Source organism: Phyllostomus discolor, chromosome 4 (assembly GCF_004126475.2).
Source record: "Phyllostomus discolor isolate MPI-MPIP mPhyDis1 chromosome 4, mPhyDis1.pri.v3, whole genome shotgun sequence".
Classification (NCBI taxonomy): Eukaryota; Metazoa; Chordata; class Mammalia; order Chiroptera; family Phyllostomidae; genus Phyllostomus; species Phyllostomus discolor.
The window spans coordinates 179,195,849-179,219,678 of record NC_040906.2 but is presented as its reverse complement, the minus strand read 5'-3'; positions in this window follow the sequence as shown (position 1 = coordinate 179,219,678).

The window sequence follows — 23,830 nt, the reverse complement described above, 5'->3', positions numbered from 1 at the left end:
CCTTCCTTTCCTATTTCTCCCTTAAAACAATGACAAGCAACTGATGAGTAAATTTCCACCAAGCTATGTACATAAGGTGCTCACTTCCTTTGGTGGTGTCATGAAACTACGCATGACCAAATAAATCAGCAAAGAGGGAGGGCCATAATCCATCCCTGCAGCAACCACCCAGAAGCAGAGCTGGCACGCTCTAAAGAGCTGCACAGAGCCCCTCGTGCTGGAGGTTGGCTTGCTGAGAAGAAACTGGGGTTTCTGGGAGGAAGAAGTGAATGAGCCACTTGGAGATTTCCGGGTGGCCTTTCAGGAGCTGGAGGAATTAACTAGCAATAGTGCTATGGAAATAATTAAGTTCAGAAGAGAGATATCTCAACAGCTTGAGAGGGTGGCTGCAGACCTATGGAAGTATGTATCTTCCATCTATCTCTTCACCTGAGGAATTTTTGAAATGCATTTCAAAGGGAAACTAAACATGTCTTTTAATTCTCTTGGCTGAAAACAACAAAAGCATGTATTGTGATTTTTCTCCTAATTATTGGATAAAGAAGGGATGCGGTTCCATTATGTCTGTCAGGCCCCTTCTGTTTGGCATTGTGGTAATTTGCTGGCATCTTCGTCTCTATGTGAGGGACACCACATACCACCCTGGTTCCCACCAGCATTAGCGGTCTGTTTCCTCTTTGTCTTCCTTCTGAACTACCACTGCATACCTTCCACCTCCCCAAATGTACTGTCTTGCATTATTCAACTAAAAAGATGCTTTACCAGCACCAGAGTCCTCAGATGTGGTTCATTCAAATAGCATCTTACCAGCAACTAAACAGTAACTGGCATCCATCAGCCTCTAAGGAACAAGTGAGCTCTGAGAGAGGAGACCGCTTCAGGCTTAAACAAACAACAATAAGAACATGCGCAGATTCCAAAAGAACACACACCAAATCTAATAAAGACTTGGTGCCACCAAAGGCTGCGTGAGTGGGTGATGCTGGACTTCTTTAGTTTTTTTTCCTGGATTGTCTTGTATAGGTTTGTCTCTAGAAGTCATGTTTCCAAATCTACTCTTTCTGTGATAGTGAGTTAATTTGGCTTTGATGATGCTTCCTCTTGGTGATTTAGAGCCGGCACTGGGTGATGAGGGGCTTGTTAGGTCCTGTTGGCATACAGCCAAAGCTGGGAGCTTCAGCCGAAGCAGTTTTCAGGTTCAGTGTCTCCCAGCCTCCTTCCATTGCAAATGCCTGGGTGGGCTGGGCCACAGGGGCATTGGGTTAAGGGCATGGGTGAAGTTTCTAGGTTGTCTGTAGGAGAAGCTTAAAGTCACTGCTTCACTGGTAGTAGCTAAAGAACTTCGTGAAAACTAAGAAGGGCTTGTACTGACAGTCTAGAGAGGCGGGCTTCTGAAAGGCTTCACAGGGGAAGAGATATTTGACCTGAGTCCGGAGAAAAGCGAGACATCATTATTGCCCTGAGGAGACAGGAACGGAGCTTGAGCCCAAAGACAGGGCGGGGCATGAAATTTTGTGGCGCAGTCAGGTTTTCTAGAGGTAAGCACAAACTTGACAAATTGCAGACAGTGCAATAAAGAAAAGTGTTCTCTTACAGACAACATGGGGAAGAGAGGAAAAGTTTGGCTGTTTGGGAGCAGTGCAGGAGAATTTGGCTTGAAGATTTTTCTGATTTCACATTTTCTAATTTTTTTGCATTCCAAACTCTCAGATTCTCCTGCATTCTATTTTTTTAAATGCATAGTTGTCATAGCGGAGGGGAGGTAGGAGAGAAGAGGGAAGACACTCAGGTTCAAGGGAGCAATAAGGCAGGTCTCCTCTGGTAGGGCAGCCCTTTGAGTCTTGTGAGGGGAGCGAGGAAGGCAGGAGAAAGGCGGCTTCTCTTCTCTTCTTTAGGAATGAGCCTGCGGCAACTGCCTCAGCTCCTTCCCACAGTTCATCTGAGCGCTGCCCACGGCTGCCCCTTGCCCCTGGTTTCCCACGCTGTGCAAGCCCAGCACATCGGGCTGTTCACTTGAACGTGCCCGAGGTCTCCAGAGGAAAGGGAATGGGCAAAGCGAAAGGAATAGCAGTCCTAGGAACTGCACCCAGGCCAGCTACTTGTGTCAAAATGAGGCTGAATCCTCCATCAGCAGGTACACTGAGTAAACAGATGTAGCGTGGGAAAGGGGGTTGAGCGGGTGGTGGAGGGGATAGCTTCTTGACATTTTCAGAACAAGGAAAGGAAACAAAGAAGAGTGAAGGCTCCATACGGCCCTCAGCAAATGTCCATTTTTCATCTTGCTTTTCTGTGTAAATTGGGTTTCCTGTCCTTGACCCTAAATCACTTGATCCTGTCAGGCGGCGGCTGCTCCCGTGCAGCCCTGTGCTGCTCAGCAGATGCCTGGGGTGGGGGTAGGGGTGTGGGGCCAGGAGGTGGCCGCCCTGACTCCAAGTCAGGCCGTCGCCGGGTGAGCAGTGGCAGCGAGAGGTCCTGTGAAAATCGTCTGGACTGCCTCCGCTGGCCGTCCTCCAGCAAGAGCTGCTCCCGAGCCTGTTCTCAGGCCGACTCAGTCCAGAGGGTCTAACAGGGAACACAAAATGCTAGGGTTTTTTTTTTTTTCACCAACCTCAAAGAGATCCTTTTATGGATAGACCCGTGCCCTGCCTCTTTTTAAAAAATTCCTGTTGGGAAGCTGACCTCTCTTGACCTGGGCAAAGCAACAGGTGACCCCCTCGGAGAGTGGGCTGTTGTCAAAAGCAGCTCTTGTCTCTGGGGTCTCAGGGGAACTGAAGACAAATAAAGCTTTCAGCCTGAAAGGACACAGGCGTTGCTTTAGGACATGCCTTTGAGTTTGCTGGCGTGGCAGGCAGTGGGACTCAGCCTCACTGAGAAGGCGTAGCTGGTCCTTCTGCTTGAGAAACTCACTGGGTTTTGTGCTATACTGTTGGCAAACAGGAGAGCAGAATGGGTAACTTACCTTGTGGAAAAAGTTCTTTGGATTTTTTCCAAATATACCCAGAAGCGTTTGGCTTAAGAATTTGCTGGCAATGCACTCTCCTGTGTAGATAGTTATAGAGAGGAGATTCTGAGTTTGGTCCGGACTTTCAACATCACTGAATGGATGAGAAATGATGTACGAGGTTAAAAGGATTTTTCATAAAGACTGTGGTGTCCGGGATTCTTCAAATCTTCAAGAAAGCATGAATTTGCTGTTGTCAATTTATTAAGTCATAATTAAGCATCATTATATGAAATGAAATTCAAAATTGGCTCCAGCTGCCATTCAAACGTCAGTAACAGAAGTACAGATCTTATTTTAGGAAAGGGCTTATAGCCTTGCAGCCACATAACTGAAAATCAAAAGGTTTGGTTATTTGGGATACTCATGCATTTGAGTCCGTTTTAATGGCCTTCTTTGGCCGGGTATTTAAATCTCCATATTTACTTTCTATGTTTGGAGTGTGGTAAAAAGAATGGAAGCTACCAGAATGCTGGGTTCTTTTTCTCCTATTAGGAGACTTGGATTAGATGAATCACTTGTCCCTATGTTGTATTTTTATTCTACTTTCAAACACTTGTTCATTTTATTTTTATTTTATTATGCCACATTTCTTTTATATAAATATATATATTTTAAAAATGGATTTAGCACTCATTTAGTGTCTTGCACTAAATTAATCATTCCAATTTGGTGATAACAAGGCACAATGGTTGTCACAAGTAACCTATAATGTCTAAGGAGAAAGCAGCAACCGTGCCACACACAGAGGTCTCACAGGCTGGAGCATTTAGCCACGAATTGTTGCACTTGATCCAAGAAGCTGTATGACTTTGGGACTTCATGTTAATTCAGAGCCAGTCAGAAGCAGGGTCAAATCTTATACCCAAATCATTTGCTTCCTCCTCCTGTGCTTTTCTGGACATTGGTAAGGAGCCTAGGGAAACCTATTGGCAATTCAAAAAAAAATGTCACTAAGTTCTCACTGTGCTTGCTTGCATGTGAAGAACTGAGCCCTAGTCTTAAGTGGTCAGTAGACCCTAAGTCATTCATTAATACCACATATCTTCTGTGTCTGCATTTGTGAAGTGGGGATACTCAGACCTAGGTTATTCTGCAGCTATTTCTCAGGGATAATATAAAATGGTAGACATTTACATAGATATTGTTCTTTAGGGTTTACCAAACTTTCTGTCATATAAAAGAGCTTTGAAAGGAAAAGGACTGTACAACTGCTAGTAATTACTATACTTCTCTTCTTAGAACTTCAGTTTTTCCAACAGCCAAAAAGATGACTCATAGCTGTTTCAAATATTTAACAGGAGTTTAGAAAGTTTGAGCTAAAGAGATGTTCACTGAAAAAATATTTATTGTGCAACTACTATCTTCTAGGCACTGTATCAAGTACTGAAAAGGTGAGCAAAACTGTATCCTTTACCTCAAAGAGCTTATAGTTTAGAGAGGGAAACAGACTTTAAAAATAAAATAAGATCTATTGTACAAAGTGCTAGAAAAGAAGTTGAGACAGAGCATCAGGCTTAGGGCAGCCAGGAGAAGCTATTCCAGATAAGCAATGAAGACAGATGAGGGAGTAGAGATGGAGAGAAAGGCTGGAGATGCGAAAGATATACTTCTGAGGTAGATGAGACTCTCAGTGTTTAAGAGTAGGGGCTATTTCTGTTTTCACCAGACACCAATATCTGCTCCAGGAAATAAAGGGAGGAGAGAAGCAGCTTTGATGTTCAGTTTGGGACAGGTTGGGTTTAAGAGACCTTTAGGCCACAAGGTGGACTCCTCGCAGGGATTTGGATAGACATTCCTCAAAAATGAAAAATTTGGAGATTATCTTTTCATAGCCAATAAATAGAACTAGGGAGCGAATAAGATGATGCAACTGGATCATCATAGTAAACAGAAAGAGGGTCAATGACAGTACCTAAGGGACCCTAATGTTTGAGCAGAGTATGAAGAAGCCCACAGTGCAAGTAAGAATGTGATTATAGGGAACAAAAAAATTAAGAGTGTTATTCCAAACACTAAGGTAGGAAAGAGCAGGAATGAAGTCGATTATGTCCAATAATGCAAAGAAGTCACATAAGATAAGGGCTGAAAAAAAAGTCACTTGAATACGACAGTTATAAAGATGTTTGTGATTTTGGTGGAATGTTAGGAAGGGAAATTGTACTGCAGTGACATGAGGGATGAACTGGAGGTAAAGAGGTAGAGACAAACATACAGGTTCTATTTCAAGCAGTTTGACTAGGAGAGGCAAGAGAGCAATAAGGCAGAGAGTAGGAAACTGGATTGGAGAATACCTTTTAAGATAGGAGTGATTTAAGCAGGTTGAAAGCTGATAGGATGGATCCAGCAAGGAGGGAAAAATTGAGGATGCAGGGAACAGAGGGGGACTCCAAGAGCAAAGTTCTGGAAGAGACAGTGTTGTACACAGAATAATACGCAGACGTCCACGTGTGAACGTCTCTGAACCCTGTGAACATGTTGCCTCACATGGCAAAAGGGATTTGCAGATGTGATTAAAGATCTTGACACACAGGTTGTCCTGGATTCTGAGTTGGCCCGATGCAAACCCAAAAGTTCTTATAAAATGCAGGCAGGAGGCTCAGAGTAAATAGTAGATGTAATAATGGAAAAAGTTTGCACTAATGCAAGGAAGGAGCCACAAATCTAGTTGAAAAAGGAAGGAAATAGATTATTCCCTCAGAACCTCAGAAAGAACTAGGCCTGCCAACACCCTGACTTTACTCAGTGAACCTAATTTTGGACCTTTCCTGATTTTGGACCTTTATCTCCACCACTGTAAGAGAATAAATTTGTTGTTTTAGGGTCCTAAGTTTGTGGTAATTTGTACAAGAGCAGTAGGAAACTAAGACAGGCAGTAATAGTTGAATTACAGAAACAAATGTAGGGATAAGCTCTAGAAGACAGGAGAAGAAACACCTTCCACAGAGAAGGAGGAATAAAGTAAATGTAGGTGGGATGTAGACACGTTTACAGGTGCACGGTATATGGGTACATATGTGTGTTTTACATAGAGCAGGGCAGGGTTGGAGGAAGGAAAAATGAGTTTTTTAAGAAGTGGTGTGACATAATATGGCTAGTTTCTCAATGAAATAGTAAGGTTATTTTTTGAGAGAGAGAAAGCAGTCATATGGCAGGATTTAAGATGTAAGTAATGAGGAATTGGGATACTCCCTGTGGGAAATTAGAGAAAGGTGAGGCAGAAAGATTTCCAAACAGCATTTGAGATAATAGGTGAGTTTGAAGGAAGTTATAATACTCTTGTCTTTTACTGTCTGAGCAGTTTTCTTCAGCATTTCTCAATAGTTGCACAAAAGGCAAATTGTCAAATTGAGGCAAGATTTAGGTATGTATGTGGAGGGTGGCAAATAGTTTAGAGACTAGGGGTTCTAGTGAAGGTAGGTGAAGTTATTCAGATGGAGGTAGCCTCGTTGGGAATTGATCAGTAGGGGACCAGCAGAGAAAAAGAATGGCCACAGGAACTGAAGTCCCAATAAAGCAAGTGAGCATCTGGTGCACCAGCAGTCTGAGTGTGAAATAGGGGGATATAGAGGAAGTTGTGAAATGATGCAGAAAAACCCCAAACAAAGAGCAATGAGAAATTGTGGAAGACATAGCTGGGGCTTACTCAGTGACCATATACTTCTCTGGTCCTTCTTTTCCTTTAACAGAGACTTGATTTTGCCCAGATCTTTGTTGTTCAGGAAGTCAGCAGCAAGGCTGAGCCCCTCCTCAGGCCTAGGGATCACATCACAATGGTTCTCAGACTTTAGTGTGTATCAGAGTCACCTGGAGGGCTTATGAAAATGGGGATTGCTGGACTCCATTCCCAGAATTTCTCATTCACTAGGTTTTGTGTGTGGCTTGAGAATTTGCATTTCTAACAAGTTTCCAGGTGATGCTAATGCTGCTAGGCTGGGATTGGTACTTCGAGAATTGTCTAGACCAGTCACTGCGGTGTCATTCCTCATCAGTGTAAGTATGGGCATGTGACTCAGCCCTGGCCAGGACAGCTGAGGGGAAGGCTAATGTGGGGCTTCAGGGACCAGTACGCAGAACCGTACGGGAGAGAAGAAATCCTCTTCTCCACTGTACATTTTTACTCATGAGGTCCCTAGAATGGCCATAGCCCCTGTGGTGCCCTCTGTGAGTGTTCCATAGACCTACTTCATTTGTGATTGTGTTATCTGTACTTTTCCCTTGGAATGTACTCTGTGAGGGTAGGATCCCTGAACTATGTCTGCCTTATTCATCACTTTCTTTACCCCCAGTACCTACCAAAGTGGTTGGTTTGTGATTACTATTTGGTATGAATTGATCAATTTTCTTGTTTTAATGTAAGCCATTGTAAGAGGTATTTGTTGCGAAGGGCATCCAAATGAGTGTGCCTTTCATCCTTTACAATATGATGGCCCTTTAATGACTGCTACTTTTGTGAAAGACAATAAAAACAAATTACTAGGAAAATAAAGCCAGCAGTAACAAAAAAGGCATCCAAAAATAAAAGCCCTGATTTTTGAATACTGGGTTCAACAGCTTAAGTATTACTCTGTGAGATGATATAAAGGTTTCTAAATGACTACCCCCAATTTCCGTAATTTTCCTGGCATTGACTAGACAGCACACCGTACTAGTAGTAGCACCGAATGGGATGACAGAGCTAGTCACGCCTCTTGATTTTTTTTCTGCATCTTTTTTCTGATTATTTCATTTGCTGAAGAACGTTTGATAAAAGTCCTTTTTGGTTTTTTGCAAAGCAAATAAAGAGCTGATTGTCTAACAGTCACACCGATCAGTGAATTGAACCTCGCTCACAGTTCAACACTGATGTGGCTGTGGGAAATGCAGATGTCACAGATGGTGCTCTGAGGCAGTGTGGGGAGCATCGGTGTGCATGGCGACAACCCTTTCGCTGGTGGCTGTCACAGGGTCCGGGATAGAAGGAGCACACTGCCCACTGTGGTGCAGCCTTATCTTTGGTACCGAGCGCTTTAAAACCGAAGACTTGCTGAAAATATCCGTATCTTCCCATTGTTTATCAATACTGTCAACAGAACTCCTGAAATATGATAATTTATAAAGCCTTTAGAAAACTCTTGTGCTGTCTTCCGTTAAACATACAAGAACTGCAGCTTCTCATGGAATTGCCAACTGTTTGTTTTTTCTGGGACCAAACATCCATGGACTCTAAGAGTTCAGTGCAACAATATCTACTGTTTTCCCACATACTTTTTAACATTAAAGCCAGAGAGAAGTTTCAACCTTTTCCCCTTGTCAGCTTTGGAGTATTTCTCTGTTTAACATTTGAAGAACTAAAAAAAAGCCCAGTCACATGCTGAGACCTCAGTTTATCTCAGGCAGAAGTACTGGACAGAAAGCTTGCACTTAAATGTCTCGTGAAGGTTGCCAGGTTTAACAAATACAGGACACCCAGTTGCATTCGAATGTCAGTTAAACAACAAACACTTTTTAGTGTGGACATGGGATGTGCTCTTGCATGAGGCAAAGTTACACTAAAAATTTATTCTCTGTTTATATGAACTTCGAATTTAACTGCATGTCCTGTATTTTATCTGGTCACCCTATCTTGTGTAAATTATTTTATTTAGATGGGTCCTTTTTCTATGTTATCCCTAAGGGGTTTTTTTGGAAGAGGGTTGTTGTAGTTCTTTATTTGTTTCTAGCCTCCTTTCTTCACTTTTAGAACACTGTTTTTTAAAAGGCTCTCTGCCAATCCTCAGTCTGTTATCAATGACATCATTAGCATCACCATAGCTCTAAATTATGTTAAAACAGGATTAGAACTACTGACAAATTGTAAAGACAAGAGGCTCCCAAGGAAGTTAGGATCAAATTATGATCAAGAAAGGAAAGGAAGGAAATGCCAAACTTAGCTTGTAGATAATGCTCAGCATAGTGAATGCTCTGTAATGGAGTCAGACACAGAATACCCCTGGGAGGCAGGTGGGCACTCAACCTCACATTTCACAGATGGAGAAACCTGAACACAAAAGGAATCAGTGACTTCTGGAGGGGGGCAGGAAGCAGCTGTGTAAAGGAATGAGGGAAAAGAAGAGAAAGAAAATCTTCGGAAACCCAGTCTTACCTGCCAGGGTAGAGAGAAGGCAGACATCACTGAAATGTGGATATTTTACTAAAATACTTTCCTTCTAGACAAGCAGGAGTTTTGTATTTACCATCCTACCCTTTATACACACACACATCATGGAACCAACACATTCTAAAATTTGAAAGGGACATTAGAGAACTTTATCCCCAATCTCTTTGTTATATTGATGGAGGAACTGAGGCTTGATTGGGAATTGAACCTGTGACCTTTTGGTTTGCAGTACAATGCCCAACCACCTGAATGACACTGGCCAGGCATATTAATAAAATGATGTTAATTGCCTGTACTCTTTCATTAAGCAATTGTATTTCTAGGAATATATCCTAGAGATACCCTTGCATGTCTATGTGAATATTCACTGCAGCAGTGTTACAATATCAAAAGATTAGGAAGTGTCTTAATATTCATCATTAAGGGACTGCTTACCTAATTACATTGGAGTACCATGGAGTCATTTTAAAAATGGTAACATTAGATATAAAATTAGGAATGATCTCCAAGCACAAAGTTAGTTGAAAAAGGCAGGAGGAAAACAATTGATGCATCTACCTGTCATTGACTCTGGACATAAATCAGGGAGGACATAATCCAAGTACCATTTCATTCATGAGGAAGACATTTCATTATGAGGGGAGACATTTCATTATGAGGAAAGCTGGTGTGAGAACTACCTTGAACAAGGGCACAAGTGAGAGGGTGTCAAAGAAATGGAGATATTTTATTTTTTAAGCCAATTTAGCTTGCGTTTTCTGTACTTGCAACCCATATAGTCTAACGGATACCTCATTTAAAGGGCTTATCCTATGTCACCAGAATATCACAGGAAGGACTGGGACTGGGACATTGGCAAAGACACAGAACACTCCTTCCAAATGTGATGTTGAGGAGAGATGTTAAAACTATGTAGTTGATAGCAAAGCACAATTTAGAGCACAGCATTTTTGATAAACTCCTTTAAAAGGTTATTGTCATAACTTCTGAAACAAATTTAATATATTTAGATGAGTCATTTAAGATTTCTCTCTGAAATTCTGCCCTAAAATATTCATGCAAGTGTTCAGGAGAGCATTCTGATATCTATATCACATAGGGAGTCAGTCAGAACTATAAACTCATTTTTGAAACTTAAAATTGTGACTTAAAAACAGAAAGGAGAATTCTGGGCAAAGTTGTGGGTGAAACTTTGTTTTTGCCTTGGTTTCAAGTCAGGCAAATATCAATGTTTTAAGTCCATGAAAAGTGAAAGTTGTTGAGGTCAACCGACAAGAATTCAGGTGAAAGATTTTCCATCCCTGTGGTCTAAACATCAAGCTGCGTAGAAAAAGCTCTATTGTTCAGATCATTCCATTTGGTAACCTGGAAAAAAAGGCTTTGCTTAGATTTTTGTTTGTAAACTAAACTTTAAAGTAACAAATTAGAGCAGGTAATTCATCCAAAGCTAAGAATGTTTAAGGCAAAGGAATCTCAAGATCAAATCATCAAAGCAAGCCTTTAGGGTGCTCATTTAAGATGGTTTAAACACAATTATTATTTAAAGTTTGTCTACTTCTTACTTGGTCTATCCAGGAATAAAATGGTCCAAGCCTTTTATTTGACTTATTAGCTTCCGACATGCTCTCAAGTATAATAAAGGAATCTCAAATACCATTTTTCCCAAAAGTTCCTCTAAGCCTTTAAAGTCTCCAAATTGAAATTACTCTCTTTTTTAAAATGTTTGAATTTAGAGAGGAGAGAGGAAGGGAGGGAGAAAGAGAAAGAGAGAAACACTGATTGGCTGCCTTCCACAGACTCCCGACCGGACACCAAACCTGCAACTCAGACATGTGACCCAACCAGGAATAGAACAGGCAACCTTTCAGTTTGTGGGATGACACCTAACCGAGCCACACAGGCCAGGTTAAAATTACTCTCTCGTCAACCAGATTCATAGTTCTAAGAGGACTGAGTCCCACGATGATCTGCAGGAGAGGTAAACACCTTTGTCTCTGATTGTAAAAAGCTACAAGGCAGGGGCTGTGGAGAAGGAGGCTGCCTCACAGACGAGGGGCTCTGAGTTGTCTTGTCTCTGCTCCAGATGAGAGTTGTCCTGAGAAATAGTTGCCTGTCTTGGCCAAATGACCAATACATACCAGTGAGGTATATCTTCATACACCAGCTGTCTAAAGAAATAAACTAATACAGCCAAGAGCAAATTTCTTTTAAGCCTGTAGTCTGTGAGGAAACTGTGAAGATCTTGTTGAAAATATCAGCCACTGTGATAGCACCACTAGAGTCTCACTCAATAGATCTAGGATGGGGGCTGATGCTCCACAGTTTTAATAGCTTCTCCAGTGACTCTGATACAGTGAGGTGAGTCTCTCTCTCTCTCTCTGAGAACCACTGCTTTAGAACATGGGCAGCTCTAGCCCCAGCTCAATTATGGAATAAAAAAAATGCTGTGCCACTTGGCGTCATCCTGTCTTGGATTCCAACACTTCTGACACCCCCTGTCTGTGAGTGTAGTTTCTTAAGAATAGAGACAAACAACCCTGGGTTTATGGGTGGCTCAGTCCGCACTAGCTTGGGATCGAGCGCAAACACCTTAACACCCAATCCTTCATTTATTCATTCAACAAATATGTATGAAGTTCCTAGGAATAAAATCTCAACAAACTCTCATATAGTATACCTTAAGTGGAGGAGGTAAACAAACATATAAGTGAAGAAACGAGTAAGTAAATTTCCGAGATTGGTGAACAAGACTTAAAAAATGAAATGGGATAATGAGATGGAATGACCCAGGGGTCAGGGAGGGACAGGCTACTATGTTGGATGGACAGGTGAGGTCTCTTAGGGAGGGTGTACAGCTGAGCAGAGGCCCAAATGATGTGAAGGAGTCAGCCGTGCAAAGCTGTGGGGGAAGGGCAGCAGGACTACATGACCCCCAATAAGCTTTTACTGCCAAGGGACAGGAAGGAGATGGTAAGATGGGAGCAGGGCTAGCAAAAGAGAGAGTGAAAAGAGAAAATCCGGTCATAGAAAAGGATGAGCGAGATTACCCAGAGTCCTGGAATGATGACAAAGCACTTAGATTCATTTCCAATTAGAGTGGAGAGCCATTCGAGCATTTGAAGCAAGCCACAGTCTCTCGTTGTAACATGGTCATGGTAACTGCTTCAGAGGGGTGAATCACAGAGTGCTTGGTTCTTAGTTAAGGGTTCAGTAAACAACAGCTATTGCTATTCTTTCCTAGATGAGAGATACACTGCTCACCTCACCATTCTTTGCTCATTAACACGATATTACCCCCACAGGGATCGTACCTGTCCTGTATCTCATCGCACCATCAATGAACACGTCTGAGAAACTTACTTCTGTAGCTATGTGTGCTATGGGAAGCTCCTGGAGAATGTGTGCGAGGTAAAGGTGGCTTCCCAGAGGCCGCATAATGGCCCTGTTCTCTGAGTGGAAGGGATTACAAGGATGATCCGTTTCCAACTGAAAAAACTGTCTAAGGGCCTAATAGTCCAGAGTCAAAAATGTGAATTGACTAAGTGTCTTGGATAGGACAAGAGCTCATACGCCTCCCTGATGCCTAAGAGAGCTCCTTAATCTCACATGTGGGCCAGGCAACAGCAGCCTGACTTCCCTAATCTTCCAGCCTCAACCAAACCAATAAGGTTTCGTCTCCTATGAAAATACATGAATGTTTCTAATACTAGCTTATATTTTATGTATTTAGTTATTTATATAGTATCTTATTGTTTATGCTATTATAGTTGTCCCTGCTTTTTCTTATTTGGACCACCTCCCCCGACTCCCCAAGGCAATCCTCACATCATTGTCCATGTCCACAGGTCATGCATCTGTGTTCTTTGGCTAACCCCTTAACGTTCTTTCATACCGTTCCCCTTTTCCCTTTGACAGCTCTGAGTCTGTTCCATGTATCTATGCTTCTGTTTCTCTTTTGTTTGTTAGTTTATTTTGTTCATTAGATTCCACATATAAGTGAGATCATGTTGTTATTTAAAATAAGAATTAAATATGACTGGTCCAGAAAAATCATGTGTGGTTCAAGTAGTCTATCCTTGGCCAACAAATATTTTTTGAGGGCCCATCCCCAACCAGGCTATAAATGTATTTAGTATATGGGCTTTAAACTTTTTTTTTAAAGCAAAGACAACTTTCTTCAAACAAATTCAATCAAGGCAATCCAACATGAAGCAACTTTGGTGAAAGCAAGGATGGGGTTCAGGTCTGAGAGGGGCCTCTCACATTGGCCATTGTGTTCTAAGGGGATTTCTGAAGGGTGTGGAGGAATGGAGCACATTTGAAAACTAGTGCCCTGGGAGAAAAGATTCAAGGGTCCTTGGACACTGATAGAGCATAACAACTGCTTGGGGATAATGGCCCAAGTGCTCACTCCTCATTTCAATTTCTTTTTATACTCTTAACATTTAACTCTTTAGTCTAAGTTCCTACAATGTGCAGCTCATGAACCTTCCATTTCCAAGAAGCCCCCATCCCTCTTCAACCTCTCATCACTACTGTACCCCATCGTTAGCATGTAGGACATACAGGACCCCAAGTCCCACCAGGTGCAAGATGCAAGCTTACTTCACAGATGTGTGTGGGAGGTGGTCTAGTGAAGTTGGATTGATTTAAATATGCTGAAAAATAAACTGAGACATATTAAAATTTTAACAGTTTATTTGAGCAAAACTCTATTTGAAATGGCAGCACCAAACCGGAAGTTGCTAAGAGTGCCACACCAGCAGGAACTAGGAGAAAAACAAAATTATAGAGAAGAGGTGGAAACAAAGCAGGAAAATTATTTGATTGACTATGGCTTAAAAGTTTACTTTACCTGGAAAAGCCAGTTGGCTCTTTGTGGTTTTTCTGCCCTTAGGTTTTGATTTCTTAACCTTGACACATTTACAAGCTTAAGCTTGGTTTGCTTACTTAGGCTGCTAAGACATTAGAACCACCTCTGTCTAAAGTCCTTCTTGTTTAATTAATCGAACAATTAGAAACACGGGGAAATGCAGAGTGCCACATTTAATAAAAAAATTCTTAGCCCTGGCTGGCGTAGCTCAGTGGATTGAGCGCGGGCTGGGAACCAAAGTGTCCCAGGTTTGATTCCCAGCCAGGGTACATGCCTGGGTTGCAGGCCATAACCCCCAGCAACCACACATTGATGTTTCTCTCTCTCTCTCTCCCCACCCCCCTTCCCTCTCTAAAAATAAATAAATAAAATCTTAAAAAAAATTCTTGCTCACACGTACCAAGAGTGTGTGTGACCTGATGGAGTTGTCCTAATTTCTCCAAGTTAGCTATTTTCTATTCTATAACTGATGCCTGGCTTATCCAAGAATGGCATGCATTGGTTATCAATAAATGCTGGTTTCTCTCTTTCACTTTTTGCAGTTGAGTATCACAGCATTTTCTATCTGGGAACTTTCAGAGACGGGGGAAGAGATGGGGGAGGGCTATGCCAATAATTGTAAACTGTGCATACCCAATCTTTTCCCATATATGTAGCTGCTGTTAGCAAAGAAAATACAAATTCATTTAAATTGACTACCAAAGTCAAGGTAGAGTGTGTGTGTGTGTGTGTGTGTGTGTATTTCCCTATTTATGGAAAAGACCTCAAAATAGGTTGATACTAAGGGGTTCCTCAACTTCCAATGAGTGGGAACAGCTTTGGGAGTTAATAAAACTGAAACAAAAGTGCAGCAGCTGCTCTGGCGCTCATATTAATCCTGTTGACTTTCAGTCCCTTCCCCGGGATGCCTCTCCCCATCCCTCATTATTGGTTATCTGCGGGTAGATAAGGACAATAGCTTTGCTTTTCTTCACTTCGCCTGCGGTGTTTCCTGGCTTCCTGCCCTCTCGCCTTCACTGTCCAATCCCCTGGAGGGCGTCCTCTGAGTGGGAGAGCAGATTCTGAGTGTGGCAGCAGGCTGACCACTGAGTCACAGCCTCTGTCTATGGTGACGCTGGCCTCAACCCGTGGGAGACAGCCCCTGTGGCTGCGTCTGATTGCTAATGAGCTTTCTGGTGGCCGAGCCTTCTCATCAGCACCATTTGTTTTTACAGGCAGCCCTGTGGACTTGACGCTTGTTTTCCTTGCCTGTGAGGCGCTCCCAAGTTTTTCCTCCCTGGGCCTGGCTGTCTCTCCTTTTCTTTTGAGACTGTGTGGGAGCTAAATTTAAACTTGATTAACAACATTTAGTCCAAGGAGGTCAGGATACTATTTTCATGTTAAATGCTGCTCTTTCTGGATCCCTTTTGTTTTGTTTTAAGACACAATAGGAGGACTCACAATGAGTGCCCCTCTGATTTTGTTGCTATGGTGTGAGGGGAAAAATCAGCATAAACTGGTGACTTGTTTGATTCTGATCAGAGATGGAGAAGAGAACTAATACCCTTTCTGTGAGAACATACTTTACTGTTGACAGCTGTAGTTGAAAGAGCTCACAAACACTCTTAGTGACAAAATTTTGATTTTACTTCTAAGCAACGTCTACTTTTTATTTGGGGCCCAGCTTCAAGTTAGTTGCTCAGGAAAACTCCTCGACTCCCCAACATGCCAAGCCTACTATTAAGGATCGATCTCCTTCTGCACCCAGGGGTGCTTTTTTCCTAGCATTTTCTAAGGACTGATGAAACCATTCTTCATCATCTCTCGTCTGTACTAGATTGTGAGCTCCATGAGAGGAGGCACAGATTCTCTGGTTCTCCGCCAAGGGGACTACCTGTATAAACAAACTATGGCCATACCATGTATGCCAACAGAATTCTTGCCCTCAACCTCTGCAGCAACAAGTTCAGAAAGGGAAACTATAGCTTTTTGGTCCAGATGGTCAGCAGGATTGTCAGGGCTTGGTCAATGACTGCCAGTTTCTCTAATTTTGTATCCATTTCCAACTCAGGACCCACCAGAGAAAGCAAAATATGTTCCCCAGACCCATCACTTGCCCCACTCCCAGTTAGCCCACCTCCAGCTTACTCATACCAATAGCCTCAGAGCTTACTGGAAGCCTTCTTCCTCCCACCCCCACCGCTATAGTGCTTTCCCTCTCCCTTGCAGGCTTTGAAGTCTTTACTAAATACTAATGATGGTGGCTGACTCCTTTTGCTTTCAGTAAGTAGCCTCTGATTGTTCTCAGACTGCTTTTGTTTATTTCCATGCTATATTATCCCTTATACTCAGAATACTGTCTAGCACATAGCAGGCACTCAGGAAAGTTGAATGAATGAATGAATGAATGAATGAATACACATCAATTAATTGCTGGATTAGAGTCCAATGTTCTTGAACAGGAGATTCAAAACCAAGAGGACTTGGGTTTCCATGTTAGATCTTTTAGTATCTGACTTGTGACTTTGGAAAAGCCACTTGCACGCTGCAGGTACCATTTTCCTCAAGCTGTAAGCCAGCTAGATGGTCCCAAGTTTCAAATATCCCTCGTAAAGCCTCTTACAACCGTGAGCTCAGAACACCCACCTAAAGTTCCCACACTGTGCTTAAAGAGAAAATGTATGAGTGTTTTCTCTGATAACCCACTTCCAGAAGGAAAGAACAGCTTTTAAGAAAATGAGTTTGTAGAAGTGAACTAGGATAGGAATAGTTGGAAGGGCTGTAGGAAGGGCTGTAGGAAGGGCTGTAGTGGCAAACAGCAAACAAGTTCATGTGAAAAAAATGAAAAAGAAAATGATTCAATATAAGCAAAGCTTTGAGAGAATATATATCCATATATATATATATATATATATATATATATATATATATATATGAAAATATATCCTTGGGGAAACTCTAGTATGATTAGCATTCTCTAAAGTTTATCCTAGAATACAGCATCACGTTCTTGAGTTTCAAAGAAAGTCCAGAGTGATTGCTTTAATTTCAACAAAATAAGAGGTTAAGACTGACTTTTCGAGGTGTCTGTTTTATTTTCTCATTATAAATATATCGGAAATGGGTGAGGTAAAGGAAGGTAAAGGATGGGAAGATTTTTAGAAATCTAACTTCTTCCCAGGGCAAGCTCACACACCCCAGATATAGATTGAAAACATTGTAATGTCAACTAGTCTTGTGTAGGAACTCATCCCCGACAAAAGGCCTGCATTCTGCTCATAAAATCCCTTCTCAGCTGACACTCCATTCCCACAACCACTTTAAATCAGGGCTCTGAGGTCCCAGTGATGGCCACCTCAACCCTGGATGGACACTGAGAAAAATCAGCTCACAGATCTCACACAATTTTCTTTTTCCAGAAAGCAACTACTTTCCAGAAAGTCATCCATTAAGCCTTTCAGGGTACGGCCTTAAGATCTAGCCAAGACCTACTTATCATGGTCCTCTTGCCATTTTTTTTCTATAAGACAAGGCCAGAATGCAGTGCTTGCAATTAACAATAATTTTTCCAGTATGCTCCACTGATCAGAATGCCCACCATCATGGAAAAATGTGATGGTTCATAAAAAGGACACAGGGAGAATGATTTTTTTTTTTGGCAGCCAAGAACACAAACTCAGGCCTAATCTCTACCTCTTAGAAGTAGAAGAGGGCACACCAGCAGAGGACTCAGTAAAATACAAACAAGAGCCTGGGAGGACATGAATTACACCCCAGGATCTTTTTGCCTGTGGGAGAAATCTCCATGTGTTTGCTACATGGAAATACTTGCATTGTTTTAATCAAGCAGTCTGGGACTCAGAAAGTGTGGGAGAATATGATTGCAAGGAGGGCAAGCAGGTAGAGGAGCTATCAATAGATGCGGGCACGCTGCGAGGTCCAGTTAGAACACCGCTTTGTTCAGAAAGTACAGTCATGTGGTCTTCCCCCACCACTGCCCTCACACACAGTGCTCCGTGAACTTTAATTTTGTTAAACATAGCTATATATATTCTTATGTATCCATCTATTTATATATAGGTTTCAGAGTTGGTTTAGGTATTTCTTGAGGTCAACCTTTATGTCTATAAAGTATTTTCTCTCCTCCTGTGGATTACTCTATGATTTGTGGTTTTCAATAAACGTTACTGACTAAATCATACATTTTTTCAGCCTCACAGTAATTCCTTGGGGAGATAATAAAAGTGCTCTGGGTATACGGCTGTCCATATGACTCTGAAAAGAGAGTCTGACTCACACGGTTGCGAGGTCTTATTTACCCATCAGGGATGTATGTTTTGAGGACAATGCTACCAGTTTTCATCCCACTTAATCATTTGTTTTTAAAACAAATATTTATCAAGTGCCTAAATATTAAACATAGTAGCATTCAAACATAAAAATGGAGATTCAAAATGTTAAGATAGCTATCAACTGCTTTGTACTTTTGTTTTTAACTCTGTTTGATTAGTTAGGACCTCAGTTACCTCTGATTGCATAGCAAACAACCTCACAACTCCAGGGCCTAACATAACAACGACTTTTTAACTCACAATTCTGTAAGTTGGCAATTTGGGCTGGATTCAGCTTGTGGTTCTTCTGGTCTCAGTCGGGCTCATTCATATGTTTGTGGAAAGCTGCCGTGCTGTCTGGGGAAGTGGGGACAGCGGCAAGTCTCAGAGTCGCACAACCTTACTTTCACTATGTCTATTGGTCAGGTGAAGTGATGTGGCCACCAAATCAAAGGGGTGAAGAAACAGACACTTCCTAATGAGAGGAGCTATCGAATCATATTGTGAAAGTGCTTGCATATAGGGAGAGGAAAATTGTGAATCATTGATAAGTTGTTTTTAAATAAAAATACATTGTTAATAATACATATTCATGATAAAAGTTTCAAATAGTTCAGAAGGGTGTCTATCCTCTGATATCCCAGTTTCACACAGTACCTTCTTATATATAATTCTAGAAATATTATATATATGAGGGGGACCTAAAAAACCTCAGAATTTATTTACAAAAAAATTGTGTATTTATTCATACATGTTTAAACTTCAGTCACCTTCAAAGTACTCTCCATTTGATGCAATACACCTGTTGAAACATTTTTCCACTGCTCAAAACAGTTTTGAACCCATTGATTTTGATGCCTTTTGTTTCTGGCATTTTTTGTTTGTTTGTTTCACCTCTTCCACATGGGCAGAACGTTTCTCTCTTAGGACTTTTTTCATCTGAAGAAACAAAAAAATGTTGCTCAGGGTGAGATTGGATGGATAGGGAGGGTGGAGCATGGGAATCATGCCATTTTTGTTTTGGTCAACTGTTGAACACTCAGTGCGGTGTGGGCAGGTGTGCTTGTAAATCATCCATCATGAAATGGGCAAACACGTTGAAAGAGTCTTCAAAAAAAATCACTAAAGCTGAACGCAGCCTCTCAGAACACCAGCTGGCACAAGGATAAAGATGGGTTCCTAGAACACCCACCTAGTGAGGAAAGCCACTACTACAAAGGTCCTGCTCTCCAGAAGATTCTTCATTTTTGGGGGGGCATCCCCCTTGTATATTTATACTTTTTCCCCTCTCACAAATTAAATATTATTATGCATATTGCTCCGAATTTGCTTTTTACTCAACAGTTCATCTGGAGTATTTTTTCCTAATATTACATATAGTTCTAACTGATGCTCTTTTAACGACAACGTACAATTAAATTATACAAATGTTCTATAATAACCAGATTCTATTGCTAATAGATGTTTTCTTTTATTTTAAAAACTTATGGATTGAGTCGTACCCCCTCCCAGTTCACATGTTCAAGTCCGTTCCCGCAGTACCTCGAATGTGACTGTATCTGAAGATAAGGCCTTCAAAGAGGTGAATGAGTCAAAATGAGGGCATTAGGGTGGGTCCTAACCCAGTCTGACTGTTGTCCTGGCGAGAAAATGAGATTAGGACACTCAGAGACACCAGGGATGGGCACAGAGGAAATACCGTGTGAGGACACAGTGGGAAGGTGGCCATCTGCAAGCCAAAAGGAGAGGTCTCATAAGGAACTAAACCCACCAGTATCTTCATCTCAGACTTCTAGCCCCCAGAACAGTGAGAAAATAAATTTCTCTCTTTTTTAAGCCACCCAGTGAGTGACATTATGTTATGGCAGCACTAGCAAATACTACACAGTGTTACACTGAATACTTTTTTACATACAACTTCCCTTATGTGTGTGATTATTTAGGGAGCTTCAATTCTCAGGTGTGGAAATGCTGGGTTAAAGGGTTTGTGCATATTTTATTTTGACAAATGCTGCCAATTTAGCTTCTGTGAGATTACACTAAGTTATATTTTCACCAGTTGTATAGCAGAAGGATACACAACTGGTAATAACCTAATTTCCACACCACTGCTAATGACAATCTTCATCTCTGACATTCTATAGATAGAAAATGGTGTCATATTATCATTTTAATCTGCGTTTCTTTCATTACAAGACAGGGTATGGTTCTTTTTATATGTTTCTTGTTCATCGGTATCTTTTTCTGTGAACTACCTACTCACGTCCTTGGCTAATTTTTTGAAGTGTTATCTTTTTGCCGTTGATTTATAGAAGTTCTTTGTATATTAAGAAAATTGGCCCCTTATCTCTCATATATATCTAAAATATTTCTCTAGTCTTTCCTGTGTTTTAATCATATTCAGATTTCTTATTATTTCATGCCTTACAGACCTTTCATGTTTTTATCCAGTCAGACTTTTTTCCATTTTGGAATCTTGGTTTTATGGCATCTTTAGAAAATCTTTCTCCATTTTATATTTATTTCTTAGAAGCTTAATACTTCTACGATTTTAGTTTCTTATGGTTAAATCCCTGTGGTATTTGAAAAGCCATGGGCTCTTTACAAACACACATTAAATTATTGTGTCTCATCACAAGTGAGTGGTAACAAAAGCAAGCAATAGAAAGTAAAAAATTTGGAAGCATGTACTATTGGTTCTTCTACCTCTAATGTTTAATCTGTTGTCATGGATTGAATTGTCTCCCCTAAATTCATATATATTGAAGCCCTAATCCCCAGTGAGACTGTATTTGAAGATAGGATTTTTAAGGAAGCAATCAAGGTTAAATACAGTCATTAGGTGGAGCCCTAATGTGATAGGCCTGGTGTCCTTATAAGAAGAGAAAGAGACACTAGAGAGATCTCTCCTTTCATGCGCACACTAAGCAGTCCATGTGAGAACACAGCGAGAAGGCAGCCAGCCATCTGCAAGCCAGAAGATAGGTCTCACCAGGAGCCAACTGTACTGGGAACTTCATCTTGGACTTCTAGTCTCAAGGACTTTGAGATAATAAATTTCTGTTGTTTAAGCCACCAAGTCTGTGGTATTTTATTATGATAGCCCAAGCAGACTAATATATATGGATTAAGATAATTTGTTTCAGAGGGATTTTATGGGGTTCAATTTAAATTTGCAAATGAAAGAAGTTTATACATAAAAATAACACAATAGCTAACTATGAGCAATATTTAAAGATAATTAGCATCAGTGAATATTGTACTTGCACTTAGTTATTGGATTAAAAGTTACCCAGAGCAGTTAACAGGGTAGGGACAGGCTTGGTGAAGGAGTTTTGATGGGATGTGTTAGCTGGAGGAGAATGCCTCTTTGCATTGATGCTGCTACTGACTTGACATATGAAGTATAGAACCTGCCTAGCTTCAGAATAATGAATTGAGAGATCTTTATACTTTGTCCTATGATAGGCCTCTGAAGTACAATATTTCTTGTCAACATGGGGCAAAGGACCCAGGGGATCATACTTCAAATGATGGAAATAGTCATTAAAAGCTAAATGGCTTTCCTTCCAATGCAATACTTTAAAGATCAGAAAATTACATAAATAAATGTTGAGAAAACGCATAAGGGTAGAGAGAAGAGAATTTTCTAAGATTAAAAACAAATACAGTTCAGTTGATAAATGTTTTCTGATTTTATCCCATTAAGCCCAATATATGAATATTTACTGTTGTGTTATTTTTCAGGTGCCTGCCACCTTCTTCACAGTCTCATTGTCATTACAAACTTAGAATGTCTAGGTTTTGAAGCATGCTTTAAAAGATGGATACCAGGCTCTGTCTTAGAATATAAAAGCTCATCTCGTGAAACTGGGTGTTTTCTTATAGTTTAAATAAAATATAGTTAGTTCCTTATCAAAACATAAGAAAACAGAAGTTCTATGGTAATAAAAATTAAATGGAGTTCAATTTTTTCCTCTCTATCTAGGATGCCCTAAAGCATGATTTGATCACCACAGTAACTAGATTTCCAGATGCAACAGCCAAAAATAGCCTTTTGGATCCCTGCATGGAGAAGGTGGCCCCGGGGACAGTGGAAGGCAGTGAGCAGCACTCACTCAATGACACCCCTCACTTATTCTAGGGTTGATATGGCCCAAGGAAGAGGGACTTCTGTCCATGAAATAAGAATACTGCCAAGCTCTCTCTTGCTCTCTCTCTTTCAGACACTCCCCTCGCCACACTTATTTTTTTCAAGTACTATAAATTTCTCAGCTTCTCCCTTCCTCCTGTGAGGAAAAAAGTCAATTCCAAAATGACATATTTGTACAGCATCATTTCCTCTAAAGAGCTCAAATATATTTTTTAAAAATTCTTATTTGTATAGCCCTTGGAAAGATAGATGGCAAATATTAAGTCTGCAAGTAGGAAAATATCTAGAAAGGACTACCCAGAGGTTTTCACAAGAGAAAAGTTACAGAACTAACCCAAGATGTTTGAATGTTTTTCTCCATACTATATCCCATTACAAAGTTCCTGCTGTAACAGGGTGCAGCCAAGAGGGGAGCCCCAAATAGGGATTTGTAATAGGGTCCAGAAGAGCTTGGAGATAATTGGCTCCACACCACAGGGCCACACCTGCCCAGAAGGCGGGCAGCTGTGGCCAATTGTGAGAGGAGCTGGAAATGGGGCTGCAGAGGAAGATTAGTGCTGGAATTTAAATGGAGGCACGGCAGCCATTAGGTGTCTCTCTTTTTGGGACCACACATCTGTTTAGGACCACGCATGTTTGGTGTCTTGGTTGGGACCATTCGGCCTGGGTGAGAGTCAGGACCATGAAGCTTTGGAAGTGCTCCCTTTTGCCACGTGGAGGGTGCTGGGAGGACTGTGTGCATTTGTGGGGAACTTTAGTTTGTGTTATTTCAAATGAATAATAAATCCCTTTCCTTTTCACTGATCTCTGGCATTGAGAGATGTCTTTCCTCTGGTGGCGGACATAACGAACCTGGGGGGTTCCTTTCGGGTAATAGTATATTGCCTCAGCTGCCCTCAGCCCCCCCTTTTTTACTGTAACACTGCTAAAGTATAGGCTCTGTGTTCTTGTACCTACAAGTCACCCACAATACCTCTTACAAATTAAAAATTGGGATAGTAAACAAGAAAAGAGGTATTAAAGGATTTTCAACAGTGTACTTCCAGAATTTCTAACAGGATGTGTTTCTTCTCCCCACCCCCCAAATTTTCTAAAAATACACAAACTAATAAAAACACCCCAATGATTAATAAAGAATGACTTTTAAAGAAAAAAAAACAGTTAAGAGGTGCATCTATTGGGCACTGGGTACCTCTTGATGATCATTTGAGGGAAAAAACTGTAGCCTGGCTGACATATAAGATCCTCGGTCTTTTCAAGTGCAGCTGGTGAAGCCATGACCACAAGTGCTGGGTGTTTCCACGGGCCGCACTGGAGAGCTCCGAGCAGTGCAATCTTCAAAGACACTGGCCCT